This window comes from Rhinatrema bivittatum, chromosome 3, assembly GCF_901001135.1.
Source record: "Rhinatrema bivittatum chromosome 3, aRhiBiv1.1, whole genome shotgun sequence".
Taxonomy (NCBI): domain Eukaryota; kingdom Metazoa; phylum Chordata; class Amphibia; order Gymnophiona; family Rhinatrematidae; genus Rhinatrema; species Rhinatrema bivittatum.
Genome location: NC_042617.1, coordinates 574,708,082 through 574,724,777, shown reverse-complemented (window position 1 = coordinate 574,724,777; position 16,696 = coordinate 574,708,082).

The window sequence follows — 16,696 nt, the reverse complement described above, 5'->3', positions numbered from 1 at the left end:
CCTGATTGATTACATGTATGAAAGACCGATAATATATGATATCGCAAAGGAGAATGAGAAAAACCTGAAAGTTAAAGACCAAAGAATTCCTAAGAGGACCCAAAAGGATTAATACCTAAATAACAACTAGACACCGGGAATGTTGTGTAAATGTCAGACTTAAAAAACCAAAAGGAGAAAAAGAGTAGGGTATATAGAAGATGAATGAGAGTACAGATAAAAAATATATAAAATTGAAAATCACATCAAAGTGTTTGTATCGTATATTATAAGGAAGGAAGAAAGAGGATAGAAGGGGAGGGGGAAAGGGGGAAGTGGTGGGGGAGGAAGGGGAAAAAGGGGAAAAGGGGAGAGGGGAAGGGGGAAAGGGAAGGGAAGGGAAGGGAAAATTGACAAAAAGAGGAAAGAAGGGGAGGGGAATGGAGGGGGAATGAAAAACAAGGAGGAAAGGGGGAGGGGAGGGGGAAAAAAAGGGGGAAGGAAGAAGGGGGAAGGGAAAGAAGGGGGAAGGGAAAGAAGGGGAAGGAGAAGGCTGGGAAAGGAAAAAAAGGAGGAGGGGGGGAAGTGAAGAAACAGCATAATGAAGACCTCATAAAGGGAAAAAGTGGGGTTAAAAGAAAGCAGACCATTCGATTTACTGGTTCAAGCCAGATGGTGTTAATGAGTTAAACTCAAATATCCATCTTTGTTCCCTTCTTACGAGTGCTAAAGACCAGTCACCCCCACTTGTGGGTTTGGGTGGTTGTTCCAGGGCAAAGAACCGTAAATCAGTATTTTATTTATTTATTTACTTGTTTACTTAATTTTCTATAGCGATGTTGGTGTATACCTTCACACCGGTTTACAGTGTTTCTTAAATAAAATAAAGTAATGGAGTGATTCTTGGCCTGCCGGTGATCTACTAAGGGTGCCTCATGGTGACCTGACTTCAAACATGAGCGATATTTGATTATCCTTGCCCTAAGAGGGCAGGTTGTTTTGCCTATATAGAGCAAGGGACATGGGCATAAAATCACATACACCACAACTCGAGGCAACATGTGGTGTGATATTGAAGGGTATACTGTTTTGAGGATACCGGGTGTAGACAGGTTTGGATACTCATGGAATGTACACAGTCAGAGCAATGGGTACAAGGGCCATGTCCTTTCACTGTACCTGTTTCAGTGAAAAAGGATGGTTTATGTTCAGAAGAAACAAGACTGTCTCTTAAGTTGCATCCCTGAGTAAATGTGAATCACAGTAATTCCTGAAAAATAGAGTGTGGACAAAGTAAGTTCCAGTGAGATTTGATGACATTAATAATGTCGTAACTATGTACGGAAAAGGGGATAATACAGGTCAATTGAGATGAGGGTTCTATGTGGTGGCGAACAAATTATAAATCCCGGTAGATATACAACGCTCTCTTATAGGCTCGCTTTATGATGTGCATAGGATAACTGCATTCCTGAAATCGTAAGACCGTGGTTTTGACTTGTTGAATATACTCTTGACAGGAAAAACTCCGTCTACAGAGGCGAAGAAACTGCACGATTGGTATATTGTCTCTGAGTGGCCGTGGATGGTGGCTGGTATATTGTAACAAAGTGTTATGATTGGTAGATTTACAAAACAGAGATGTCACAAAGGTGCTGTCCTGAACTGTGACAACAATGTCCAAAAAAGATATGTGGGTGCGGTGTAAACAAAAATTGAATTGCAGATGATGGTTGCGGTTATTGAGCCAATCAAGAAAAAGGAAGAACTTTATCTCTATGCCAGTCCAGATTAAAAAGATGTCATCTATATACCTTAGCCAGATAGGGAAAAATGTTTGAAGGGAGAGGTGTAGATACATTCAGATTCAAATTGTGTGACATTTAGACATGCTATGGACGGAGCCATGGTGGCCCCCATTGCAGTGCCCTTAATCTGTTGAAAGAAGCATCCAAGAAAATTGAAGAAATTCTTTGTTAACACAATGTGGGTGAGAGAGACTAAAAAAGAAGTTGAAATCCGTTTGCCTGGACCACAAGCTGATAGTGTGGATTCCACAACTGAGATAGCTTCTTCCTGTGGGATGATAGAGTATAGGGAAACGATATCCAAGATGACAAACAAAATAGGTTCGGATGGAACAGATAAATTATTGAGTACGGAGATGAAATGGCTAGAGTCACGGATGTAAGAGGGGCAGAGTGGAACGAAGGAACGTAAAAAGTAGTCAACGAATTTCAAAAAGGGTTCAAGGAGGGAACCAATGCCTGAAACAATTGGGTGGCCAGGGGGGATGTAATTGACTTGTTAATTTTTGGCAAAGTGTAAAATACAGGGGTGACAGGATATTTCTCACAGAGGAAATCTGCCTCTTTTTGAGTCAAAAAATGTCGGTCTAGATCCTTCTGTATGAGACCTGCAATAACTGTATGTAAATGTGGGGAAGGGTCTTCTCAAAGAGGAAGATAATAAGTATTGTCAGATAATTGTCCAGTTACTTTTGCTTCATAGTCGGTGCGGTTTTGTATAATAATATTCTCACCTTTATCTGCTGGTTTGATAATGATCGAGGGATCAGATGTGAGAGCAGAGATAGCAGCCTTCTCAGGCATGAGATGTTGCAAAACTTGTTGACAAAACCCTGTTCTCGAAGGGACAAGTCATGCAGACCAATTTTTCAAATGCAGTGATTAGAGGGTCAGGAGGGCTAGGTGGGACCCAGTGAGATTTCTGGGATAATATAGACATATCAAATCCTGAAGGTGTGGTTGAAAAGAAAAGTTAAACCTTTAGCATCCTCAAAAAGCATTGAAATGCAGTGCAGAACTTAAAAGGATCATACTGTATAGTGGGAACAAAAGAGAGACCATGTTGTAGAAGAAGTTGCTCAGGTTGGGATAGGGAGTGGGAAGACAAATTAAATATGGTGGAAGAGGCTTGGGTTAGTGCCAAGGGTCGAATGTCCGAGTCTGTGATCGAGTGGTTCGAGGCACAAGGTCTGGTGGCTTCTGACGAGTGTGGGGTTGGTTTTGGGGACGATGAGGTAGGGGTGGCGGTTGGTTTGAATCTAAAAAAGAGGAAATAGAGGATGAAGTAGAAGGTCCAAAATTTAAGGCTGGTTGATTGTGGACTATGGACAAAGTAGAAGCCCCAATTTTGTCCCCTGAGGAATCGTCTGATGAATAAAATATACTGACTCTGTTAAAGCATAAACTGGACCGGATAGGTCTCTAGTTGTAAATTGAAAGGCTGAAAGACAACAAAAATTGAACCAATGACCACTTGATCATAAATAAAATAATAAACCAAATCATTGTGGAATCAATCAGAGTCAGTATATTTTTATTTTACTTTTCTGTTTATTTACCTGTGATATTTCGGGTATAATGTACCTTCACGTCGTGGTGCTTAACGCTAATTCACTCTCTCTATCCATTCTTTTGGCTCTGTAATCACTTGCCACATTTCCCATATTACAATTTTTACTTTTTTAGGCTCGGCTATTCAATTCATTATTTACTTTTGATTTCATGATGTTTCCAGCATCCTTACTGATTTGGCTTAGTACAATTTCTTGAATTGTGAAAGTCCCTTTGGACTTCGAGTTTATTAGGGTAATTTTATTTGGACATTTTTCTTCTTCTTCTTTCTTCTTTTTTCGTATTGCTCCCCTTACTCCGATTTTGTTTTAAATCTATGTTTTGTACACTTTTTCAGGTGATCTACTTATTTGGCATCACGGCTGCCTTCGTGGCTCCATAAAATTGTTCTTTCTTCCTTAGGAGCACAAGATGGCACCATCCATCCATTGTTCCTACCATGTGACAAGGGCCGACCAATGGCACCGGTAGCCCCTGTGACATAGTAAAGGCAAAGGCTATAAGCGCCATTTTGAATACCGGCAACCGTCGGCTCAAGTGCAGTGGACCACCAGGGACTTTTGGCAAGTCTTGGGGGGGTCAGGAGGGTGGGGGGGTTGTAGTAAATTAAATTTAAAGGGTTGGGATGGAGTTTTAATTTGGGAAACAAATACATATGTAACTAATGAATGGATCGGGGTCCCCCGAGAATGGATACAACGGATTTGGGTCCAGACGAATACGAATACCGAATGGGACGAATCCATCCCTACTGCACATCCCTAGCTTTTGTCATTATAGATTTGTGAATAATCTGGTCCCCCTGACACAGCCCTGATGTAAAACATGGTCGTGTCAGGGTCCTTCATTTATACAATACCATTTAAGAACATAAGAACATGCCATACTGGGTCAGACCAAGGGTCATAAGAGCATAAGAACATAAGAAAATGCCATACTGGGTCAGACCAAGGGTCCATCAAGCCCAGCATCCTGCTTCCAACAGTGGCCAATCCACGCCACAAGAACGTGGCAAGTAATCAAAAACTAAGTCTATTCCATGTTACCATTGCTAATAGCAGTGGCTATTCTCTAGGTGAACTTAATAGCAGGTAATGGACTTCTCCAAGAACTTATCCAATCCGTTTTTAAACACAGCTATACTACCTGCACTAACCACATCCTCTGGCAACATATTCCAGAGTTTAATTGTGCGTTGAGTAAAAAAGAACTTTCTCTGATTAGTTTTAAATGTGCCCCATGCTAACTTCATGGAGTGCCCCCTAGTCTTTCTACTATCCGAAAGAGTAAATAACCGATTCACATCTACCCGTTCTAGACCTCTCATGATTTTAAACACCTCTATCATATCCCCCCTCAGTCGTCTCTTCTCCAAGCTGAAAAGTCCTAACCTCTTTAGTCTTTCCTCACAGGGGAGTTGTTCCATTCCCCTTATCATTTTGGTAGCCCTTCTCTGTACCTTCTCCATCGCAATTATATCTTTTTTGAGATGCGGCGACCAGAATTGTACACAGTATTCAAGGTGCGGTCTCACCATGGAGCGATACAGAGGCATTATGACATTTTCCGTTTTATTCACCATTCCCTTTCTAATAATTCCCAACATTCTGTTTGATTTTTTGACTGCCGCAGCACACTGAACCGACAATTTCAATGTGTTATCTACTATGACACCTAGATCTCTTTCTTGGGTTGTAGCACCTAATATGGAACCCAACATTGTGTAATTATAGCATGGGTTATTTTTCCCTATATGCATCAACTTGCACTTATCGACATTAAATTTCATCTGCCATTTGGATGCCCAATTTTCCAGTCTCACAAGGTCTTCCTGCAATTTATCACAATCTGCTTGTGATTTAACTACTCTGAACAATTTTGTGTCATCTGCAAATTTCATTATCTCACTCGTCGTATTTCTTTCCAGATCATTTATAAATATATTGAAAAGAAAGGGTCCCAATACAGATCCCTGAGGCACTCCACTCTTCCACTGAGAAAATTGTCCATTTAATCCTACTCTCTGTTTCCTGTCTTTTAGCCAGTTTGCAATCCATGAAAGGACATCACCACCTATCCCATGACTTTACTTTTCCTAGAAGCCTCTCATGAGGAACTTTGTCAAACGCCTTCTGCAAATCCAAGTATACTATATCTACTGGTTCACCTTTATCCACATGTTTATTAACTCCTTCAAAAAAGTGAAGCAGATTTGTGAGGCAAGACTTGCCCAGGGTAAAGCCATGCTGACTTTGTTCCATTAAACCATGTCTTTCTATATGTTCTGTGATTTTGATGTTTAGAACACTTTCCACTATTTTTCCTGGCACTGAAGTCAGGCTAACCGGTCTGTAGTTTCCAGGATCGCCCCTGGAGCCCTTTTTAAATATTGGGGTTACATTTGCTATCCTCCAGTCTTCAGGTACAATGGATGATTTTAATGATAAGTTACAAATTTTTACTAATAGGTCTGAAATTTCATTTTTTAGTTCCTTCAGAACTCTGGGGTGTATACCATCCGGTCCGGGTGATTTACTACTCTTGTTTGTCAATCAGGCCTACCACTTCTTCTAGGTTCACTGTGATTTGATTCAGTCCATCTGAATCATTACCCATGAAAACCTTCTCCATTACGGGTACCTCCCCAACATCCTCTTCAGTAAACACCAAAGCAAAGAAATCATTTAATCTTTCCGTGATGGCCTTATCTTCTCTAAGTGCCCCTTTAACCCCTCGATCATCTAATGGTCCAACTGACTCCCTCACAGGCTTTCTGCTTCGGATATATTTAAAAAAGTTTTTACTGTGAGTTTTTGCCTCTACAGCCAACTTCTTTTCAAATTCTCTCTTAGCCTGTCTTATCAATGTCTTTTGGCTAAAATAGCTTCTTTCACCTCCCCTTTTAACCATGCCGGTAATCATTTTGCCTTCTTTCCACCTTTCTTAATGTGTGGAATACATCTGGACTGTGCTTCTAGAATGGTATTTTTTAACAATGACCACGCCTCTTGGACATTTTTTACTTTTGTAGCTGCTCCTTTCAGTTTTTTTCTAACAATTTTTCTCATTTTCTCAAAGTTTCCCTTTTGAAAGTTTAGCACGAGAGCCTTGGATTTGCACACTGTTTCTCTTCCAGTCATTAAATCAAATTTGATCATATTAGGATCACTATTGCCAAGTGGCCCCACCACCGTTACCTCTCTCACCAAGTCCGTGAAGATGGCGTTACCATGCGTCAGGTCCAGGTAACGCCATCTTCATGGATAAAAACATCATCCTGAACAGTTTGATCTCTAAAGCGCGGCAGCGCCACCGGTAAACAAGGGAAGTACCATCTCACATTTATCTTATAAAAAATATAAAAAAATAAGAAAAAAACTCATTGGTTAATAATAAAAATAGGACTTGAATGCACCGATGATTAAATGTGACCCATTGCGGTTTAGACTCAGGCTTACTGCCGACAAACCGTGGATGTTATGATGGTCCCACAGCTATAAATAAATAAATGCACAAGAACGGAAAAATTGAAGTTTGCAACGTATTGGTTTTGAGGTAATTGAAGTCTCCCATTATTACTGCACTACCAATTTGGTTAGCTTCCCTAATTTCTCTTAGCATTTCACTGTCCGTCTCACCATCTTGACCAGGCGGACGGTAGTATACCCCTATCACTATAGTCTTCCCCCATCAAGCCTAGTATACCCCTATCACTATAGTCTTCCCCCATCAAGCCCAGCATCCTGTTTCCAACAATGGCCAATCCAGGCCTTAAGAACCTGGCAAGTACCCAAAAACTAAGTCTATTCCATGTTACTGTTGCTAGTAATAGCAGCAGTGGCTAATTTCTAAGTCAACTTAGAAATCCAATCCTTTTTTAAACACAGCTATACTAACTGCACTAACCACATCCTCTGGCAACAAATTCCAGAGTTTAATTGTGCATTGAGTGAAGAAGAACTTTCTCTGATTCATTTTAATTGTGCCACATGCTAACTTCATGGAGTGCCCCCTAGTCTTTCTATTATCCGAAAGCGTAAATAACCGATTCACATCTACCCGTTCTAGACTTCTCATGATTTTAAACACCTCTATCCTATCCCCCCTCAGCCATCTCTTGTCCAAGCTGAAAAGTCCTAACCTCTTTAGTCTTTCCTCATAAGGGAGCTGTTCCATTCCCCTTATCATTTTGGTAACCCTTCTCTGTACCTTCTCCATCGCAATTATATCTTTTTTGAGATGCGGCGACCAGAATTGTACACAGTATTCAAGGTGGAACTTAATATTGTGCACAAATGATATGTGCATATGCAAAATAAAAAAACTTTATTGTTAACCATTTTTGATCAGTATCATTTTTGCCACATATTACTTTTGTTGCTATTTAGCTATACGTGTGTGCTGTTACTCCGCCCTTCTTCTGTGCTTTTGAACAATAAAAGCTTTCCATTTCCAACTTTGGAAACTATGATGGCTATATCCATTCATCGAGAAAAGGTGAAAAGAATGGAAGGTGGGATTCAATGTGAAGAAATCATGCACCTCGGATGAACAAATCCAAAGGAGTGTATGTGATGTAGGACAAAAGTCTGATGTTAACGGACTGAAAGAGAGACCTTGGGATAACGAAGCAATGTGATAAGAGGCAGTCTGGGCTGCATAGAGAGAAGCATAACCAGCAAGTAAAAGGGCATGATAAAATGCCCTTGTATAGGTTCTTGGTGAGGCCTCATCTGGAGTACTGGGTTCAGCTCTGGAGATCATATCTCAAAAAGGATAGAGACAGGATGGAAGCATTCAAGAGAGAAGCAACCAAAATGTGGGGCCTGCACCAAAAGAGTTATGAGATTGAAGCACCTAAAATATGTGTACAATGGAAAAGAGAAGAGACAAGGGTGATATGATACAGACTTTTAAATACCTGAAAGGTATCAATAATGCACAGGAATGAAACCATTTTCAATGGAAAGAACACTGTAGAACAGGGGTTATAATATAAAGCTCCAAGGGGGTGGAGTCGGGGCCATCGGGTAGTATTTCTCCACAAAAAGGGTGGTGGATGCCCAGAATGCCCTCCCAGAAGAGGTAATGAAGACAAGGATAGTAAAAGAATTCAAAAGGACATGCGATAAACGCAGAGGAATTCTAGTGGCTAAATGATGGAGATGAAGAAAAGGGTAACTCACATTGACTGGGGTAAACTGCACACAGCAATAATTACCTTAGGAATAAAATAATAAAAAAAATAAGCTTACTGGACAGAATGAATGGACCACGTTGGTCTTTTTCTGCTCACATTTACTATGTTGTTATGAAAAAATGTGCTGTAACAAAGACAATTTTGATGTATCAAGTAGTGTGGCTGCTGTATTAGTCTATTTTGATACTCAGATAAAAGTCAACAATACTGTTTGTCATAAATTCTGAGATAAACACTTGAGTCTCTCTATTAATAATAGTAGAATGAAATCCTTAAATGCCAAAACATTTTCAAGAAAGGAGATTTAATTGAATTTGATAGGGTATATGACTTAACCTGATTTTTTTTTTAAATTAATCTCTCTTCTAAAATAACATGCCAGTCTAAATTAATTAGCACAGCTTTAATAAGGTTTGTACGTCTAACATTTTTCACCAGGCCTTCAGAAAAAGAAGCAAATCTTCACTGTAGTTAAAAGTCTGAAAGATATATTTGCTACGTAGGTTAGAAGTTTTTTAACACTTGGAAAGCAAAACAAGTAAAATACTAATAACCTGGGCAGTTAGGACTGTCCAGCACTTCTTTACACAATTTGAGATAACACAAGTCAAACTAAAAATCACAGTTCTGGATAAAAAAAGGCCAAGGCTGTATTAAATAATAACCTGGTGCCAGCTTCCGGGATGCTCTGGACTCGAAAGCATGTTCTTGCAAACGATGGTCGATGCATCCAGAGAGTCCAAGGTGGAGGGCAACTCGTGAGCCTCCAGCTCATCCTTTATGCGAGGACTCAATCTTTCCAGGATGATGGTGCGCAAACAGTCAGAGTCCCAATGTAACTCGGACGCTAGGATTCCGAATTCAATGACGTAGTCTGTTAAAGGGCGCGAACCCTGCTGAAGATGGAGGAGGTTCGACCTGGAGACAGTACGTCAGCCGGAATACTTAAAGACTGATCGAAACAGAGCTAGGAACCCTGGAAGGTCTTGGAGGACCGGATCCACTCGCTCCCATAGGGGTGATGCCCAGGACAGGGCCTTACCCTCTAGAAGAGCCAGAATGTAGGTGTTCTTAGTGCTTACGTCCGGGAAGTAAGAGGGTTACAAGCAGAAATACATATTGCATTGATTCAGGAAACCCCAACACATTAATGGGTTCCCTGAGAAGCATAGTGGTGCCGGCAAGAGCACAATAGGCCGAAAGGTCGGCGAAGAGGTAGAAGCATGGAGCTTAGTGGAGGTGGTGGTAGCAATCACAGATGAGAGCTCAAATGGTCTATGGCTACTGCCAGAGACTCCAAGAGGTTTTGCTGTTGGCTAATTCTTTGTGCCATGCCAGAGATGGCCTGGAGAGCTGAGACCTCTGCCGGGTCCATGGACTTGGCAATCTGTTGTGACTTGTGGGTGTGTGGGCCCTTGGCCTGAGGTGTGAATTAGTACTGCCTGTGGGAAGGAGTCCCATAGGTCCGCACCTTCGGGAGCCTCAGCTCGGGCACAGCAGGAGCTCTAGGCACAATGACAAGGAGATTCCCCAGGAACCAGGAGGACCCTCGTGTGATGAAGAGAAGAGGGGAGTACCTGGATAGAGACCCCACAGGGAGAACCACCAGCCGGTTCATGGAGTGGAAGCACAAGGCTGGTTGTATGTGGGGTTCTTCTGAGGAGACAGCCCCGAGGGGTGGAGCTTGTGCAGCGTAGCTGAGATGACGTCAAGATGGCAGCCACCCGAGGAGTGGGTAGATGACGGTCTTCTGGAAGTAGGAAGAGCTAAGCCACGAGGAGCGGGAAAGCTCAAGAAGTCACTGGTAATAGAGAGCCCAATCTGAGGAGCGGGATGGCGCAGATAGTCCAATGAAGAATTCCGCGCAACCCCGAGGAGTGGGGAAGGCGAAGATAGTCCAATGAGGAATGCAGTGCAACCCTGAGGAGCGGGGAAGATGCAGATAGTCCAATGAGGAACGCAGCACAACCTCGAGGAGCGGGGAAGGCGCAGATAGTCTAAGGTGGAATGTAGCGCAACCCCGAGGAGTGGGGAAGGCACAGTGAGACAAGTAGAATGTGGCATGACCCCAAGGAGTGGGGAGGGGGGGCGCAGGTAGAGAGAGACTCACAGGAGATGCAATGTTCCAGTGGAGACGCAGGTGAAGCAAACCTTGCAAGGGAGAACCCAGGAGGCACTGAGCCAGCCCGATGAGTGGGGTAGGCAGGGGGAGCAAGGTCCTGATGAGCGCACACTGACCCCCAAGGAGCAGGTGCCAGACATGGTCCAAGGCAAGGCAAGGCGAGGCAAGTCTCAGGAACAATGGATCCAGGAACTGAAGTCTCCGGAGGAACTTATTTCAAGTCGGTTTCCTGGGGGCGAAGGTGGAGAATATATACCGAAGAGAGATGACATCATCCCAGAAGGACACCCCCGAGGTTCCCGCCAAAGCAGCTACAAATGCGGGGCCAATGACGCGCGCGCATGCCAAGGAAGGCCCAACACAGCAGAGGGGAGTGGCGGCGTCCATGCCGCCATGCCGAGTCCCGCAGAACGTGGTGGCAAAGGCTGGCACTTGCAGTGAGGAGACCCGGGGAGAGCAGGAAAGCAGTAAAAGAGGTGAGCATTCGCGACCGACGGGCGTAACAACCACATGCAATGCTTGAGTAGCCTAATTCGTCAGGTCCCAGAGAGATGACCCACTTTCACCCCAGTTGGGGCTTCTGGCACCATCTGGCAGAATTCCACCTGAATCTAGTTTCTTGCCATAGCCCAGCTGAGACCCTATTCCAGTATGGTGACCCCCATCATACCCCTACAATTTCCAAATAACACTAGTGTCTTACCAGAATCTCTAACTGGACAAGATGCATCCACGATGCCCAAAATAAGTTATGGCTCAGTCAGCCCACAACAGACAGTAGCAGATTTGTCCATGTCTCCCCCAATAAAGTACAACTATTGTTCAATAAATATCGAACATGAAAGCTTGATACTGATTTCTTACAATCACCTTCATATTAATATAATACATAGAAAACAAAACAAGAGGGTTACATAATACCATTATATATATGTATCATTAAATAGACAATGTAACCCTATCGGTTCCCAAATACTTTGTATATTTTTAGGATTAGCATATTTTTTGTCATTTTAAAAACTCACATCTGTATGGCCAGCATACTATATTGAACCCCAAATTAAAAGTAATACAACATCCCATTTCCCATTCTGCAGTCAATTAAAATTATCTTAAGGGCTAGTGAAATAAGAATATCTGCTAATATGTGATAGAAATGGAGTGCGAGGAATGGAGCCCAAGTGAACGAAAAATAATTAGTTGGAAAGTAACACCCAAATCTAAATTCAACATCTCCTTGATCTGAGCCTCAGGATGGAGTCCGTCATTCTTTGCTGTCCTGGGCCAAGGGAGCGAAGAAGGTAGGATAGGGACTGGCACATCTGCCGGGCTTTGCACGGTTAAGTGTGGCCTGAAAGCAGGGATAAAATGAGGGAAACGTCCTGAGGTAGAAGGTTAGTCCCGGAAACCTCCGCAAAAAAAAATGGTGCCATGCTGAAAGGTTTAATAATTTTTATTGTAAGAGAAAAAAAAATATAAAAGAACTGGCTGGCAAAAATGATATAGAAGGTAAACAATAGTTCAGGAAAGGCTTTGGTATACCTACATAGATAATTAGGCAACGATTTGAATTTTAAATGCATGCAACTTTTATCTGGAAACACCATTAACAAATTTCTTTTCTTGTAGAACCTTAAGCTGAATCCCACTGAGTCAGATAACTATTGTCCTTGTATTCCTCTTTTCTTTTATCCTGATTCTGTTTATAGTCCAGTTTGTATGTTCTTTGTGTTGCCTTCTCCTTTTAGGCTCTTCTGAAATGGAGTCCATTGAAGTAAGTATTCTTGTCTTTTCTTTTTCTGTATGCGTATCAGTTATTTTTCTCTCAGAGCTCAATAAAGTGTGACTAGTCTGGCCAGATGGGAGCGTGCCACCCTTATGGTCCTTGGTCTTGGTACAAGCTCTTGTGTGACGGTCTCTGTTGCAGCAGACGTTTCCTGAGTGATGGATTTGGATGCAGCAGATTCCCTCAGGGCGACGAGTCCAGATGCACCGGGCATCGGTCCTTCCTCCTGCATTCTCTCTGCCTAACTGTACCAAGCCCAGAATAAAGCACCAAGAATCTTCTGCAGGCCAGGTGTCTTGCTAGCGAGGTGTCTGATCACTAATTGAACTGATCGGCTAACTATAAAAATTAAATGATAAGCAGTAATTCCCTGTCTTAAACCAGTCGGGGGAACAGCACTTACTATTTCACAATTTTCCCAGACCCCTCCAGAAACAGCAGGTATAATATTTAGCGTTCCTGTTCACTTCCTTTACAATTAACTATTCTGTCCCTTTACCTTGGCACAGGGCAGCGGAATCACTTTGAATTTTTTTCCTTCTTCAAATCTTCTCAGGCACACAGTAACATGGGTGTTACCAGGCCCTGTGCCTTTGGTGCAGGCTGACTCCATCAAGATTTCTCTGGAGTCTGGCAGAGCTGGGGAACAGTACTTCCATCTAGAGATGTGCAGCCAAAAAGTTTTCGTTGCGTACATGATACGTATTCGTGGGGGGGTCAATTCCGTTTCATGCGGAAGTATGGAGAATTGCATAAGTTGTCGATCTGTAAATACGTTACTACGGCGAGTTAAATTAGTGTCCCAGCTAAAATTAAAATTAACTACAACCCCCCACCCTCCTGACCCCCCCAAGACTTACCAAAACTCCCTGGTGGTCCAGCGGTGGGGTCCGGGGACTCATTCACACACTCGGTGCTAGTTTCATCATGGCGCCGATAGCCTTTGTCGCAGGGGCTACCGGTGCCATTGGTCAGCCCCTGTCACATGGTCATCGGCGCCGTCTTGTGCTCCTGCCATGTGACGGGGGCTGACCGATGGCACCGTAGCCCCTGTGACATAGTATGGGCAAAGGCTATCGGCGCCATTTTGAGTCCTGGCATCGGACGGCAGGTCGCTCCGGGACCCCCGTTGGACCCACAGGGACTTTTGGCCAGCTTGGGGGGGCCTCCTGACCCCCACAAGACTTGCCAAAAGTCCAACGGGGGTCCAGGAGCGACCTCCTTGAACGCCGGCCGTCCGATGCAAATACTCAAAATGGCGCCGATCGCCGTCATAGTGAGGGCAAAGGCGATCGGCACCATTTTGAGACTCAAAATCACCGTTCGATGCCAATACTCAAAATGGCGCCGATCGCCTTTGCCCTCACTATGACGGCGATCGGCGCCATTTTGAGTATTGGCATCGGACGGCCGGCGTTCAAGGAGGTCGCTCCTGGACCCCCGCTGGACTTTTGGCAAGTCTTGTGGGGGTCAGGAGGCCCCCCCAAGCTGGCCAAAAGTTCCTGTGGGTCCAACGGGGGTCCCGGAGTGACCTGCCGTCCGATGCCAGGACTCAAAATGGTACTGATAGCCTTTGCCCATACTATGTCACAGGGGCTACCGGTGCCATTGGTCAGCCCCTGTCACATGGTAGGAGCACAAGATGGCGCCGATGACCATGTGACAGGGGCTGACCAATGGCACCGGTAGCTCCTGTGACAAAGGCTATCGGCGCCATGATGAAACTAGCACCGAGGGTGTGAATAAGTTCCCGGACCCCACCGCTGGACCACCAGGGAGTTTTGGTAAGTCTTGGGGGGGGGGGGGTCAGGAGGGTGGGGGGGTTAAATTTTTATTTAGGTCGAATAAAATAGAAATCTGTTTAATACGTGGGGAGTCGCGATGCGTTTCGCCTCCCCACGTATTTAACAGATAGCAAAAAATAAGTTGCGGATTACAAATCCGTGGAAAACAGATGCACATCCCTACTTCCATCTTTGTCAAGCACTTCCTGTTTTCTGCCCAAGTTTCCACATAAAAACCTTTGGGATAGATTTTAAAACGTGCGCGCGGGCGTACATGTGCGCTCTACCCAGCGCCCGCGCACATGTACGCCCGATTTTATAACATGCGCGTGCAGGCGCGCGCATTTTATAAACTCCGGGGTCGGCGCGCGCAAGGGGGTGCACAATTGTGCACCTTGCGCGCGCCGAGCCCACGCCAGGCCGTGCTGCCTTCCCCCATTCCCTCCTAGGTCTTCCCTTCCCCTACCACCCCCGCCCTTTCCCCTCTATCTTTTTCAGGGTTTTTTTCTTGTTTTAAAATTTACTTCAGCCCTGGGGCTGAAGTAAGCTGCGTGCGCTGTCCAAATGCCGGCGCGCGATCCTCGGCACAGCAGCAAATGGCCGCTGTGCCAGGAACCCGCTGGCCACGCTCCCCACCCATTTTTGCAAGCCCCGGGGACACGTACGACCAGTTACACGCGTAAATCCTCTGAAAATCTGGCCCTTTATCTTCCGGAGCAGATCTCTGCTGTGACGACATCACAAAAAATAGTACCATCTAAAAGTTCTCACCTACTTTAATCTTGCACCTCTCAACCTTCTTACTACCATGACACGAGCGCCAGCTACTTCTATTTAATTTCTTTCTTTAAAATAGCTGTGCTGGCCCCAAAACATCCCTGGCAGATTGGTCGCTTTATACCCCCGGTGTCCTTACGCTGGCCGCCTCACTTCAGAACGCCGGTGCCACAAGGCTGCCCTTGTGCTTTCGTGATTGGTGCAGGAGATAGGCCGTGAGCCTGCAGGTAAAGTCTGGCAGGGATCGCTGCAGAAACAGAAGCCCGAGTACAGGTGACGGGGGCTAACACTGGGGCACCCCATCTCCACTCCTGCCCATTCCTGGCAGCTCACGCTGGGTCTCCCCTCTAACTCCCCTGCTCAGCAGGGAGTCTCCCATGGCCCCATGCAGGCCCTGATCCTTGCTAGCATTGTCTGAATGCTGAGGTATTTATCACTGTGGTGGGGACTTGTTCAGGGTCCCCCCCCAGCCTCTCACTGTGCTACCACCCCCCCCCCCCCCCTCCTTCCATGTTTTTAGTTTATTTTCTTGCTTTCCTTTTTGTTTCTATCTATTTTTACCTCTGTGTCGTCGTCGTCGTCCCCCCCCCCCCCCCCCCGTGACGCCGCTGCCATTCCAGCCCCTTTGAAACTCGAGGAAGTGATGTCATCACTGCCGGTCCCCCCGCCCTCGGCCCAGATGCCTCTCTTTCCCAGCAGCAGGGGCTTGCACAAAGCCCCCCCCCCCCCCCCCCGGGTCACTTTTCCTGCCTCCCTGAGCTGCCCCACGCTGTATCTAAGCAACAGCTGGAACAGCAGGCAGGCACCTCTTCTCTCTCTCTCTGTTTGCAGACCACAGCATAGCGTGCTGCATGCCCCTCCCTCCCCTCCCCTACTAGCAGAGCCAGGGGAGTCAGGGCAAGATGCGCCTGCAGCCGCCAGCCCTGTGCTTCTTGCTCTTCTGTGGCACTGAAGAGCTGCAGCAGCAGAGCTTCCTACTCCAGCCCAGGAATACTGAGCAACCAAGCAGCATGAACGCTGCCTTAACCGCTTCCTGCCCTGGGCTTCTTTTAACCCAGGCCCCTGGCAAAAAAAAAAACCCAACAAAAACACTTTCTTTCTTTTTTTTTGTTTTAAATGTCAGGCTCTCTCAGCCCTGCTCCTGCCCAGGCAGCTGCACAAGTCCCCAGCTGCCAGATGATATCAGGGAACATTTTCAGATGGATGGCTGCCTCCCCAACCACAGCAATTAAAAACCTGTCCACCCCAGTTGCTGCCAAAAAAACAAAACATTTTTGAACAAGAAAAAATCAGTTTAAGGGCTGCAGGGTTTAAACCACAGAATCAGCGACAATTCAGATGCACATTATCTATTTTAAACAGCAGAGGTGGCCAACTCAGGGTACGGGTGTCCCCCAAACAGGTGATATCCACAATTAACAGGCATGAGATACATTTGCATGCACTGCCTCCATTGTATAACAATACATCCCATGTGTATTCATTGTGAATATTCTGAGAACCAAGACCTGTTTGTGGCACTCCAGGACTGGCGTTGCCTACCCCTGTTATGCAGTTTAACAGGGGTCCAGATTGCTTTATGCTCAACAACATACAGAGATTGCAGCACATTAGCAGGTAACGATGATTTATTTGATCTTGACCAATAAGAAGACCATTGTTTTTCAC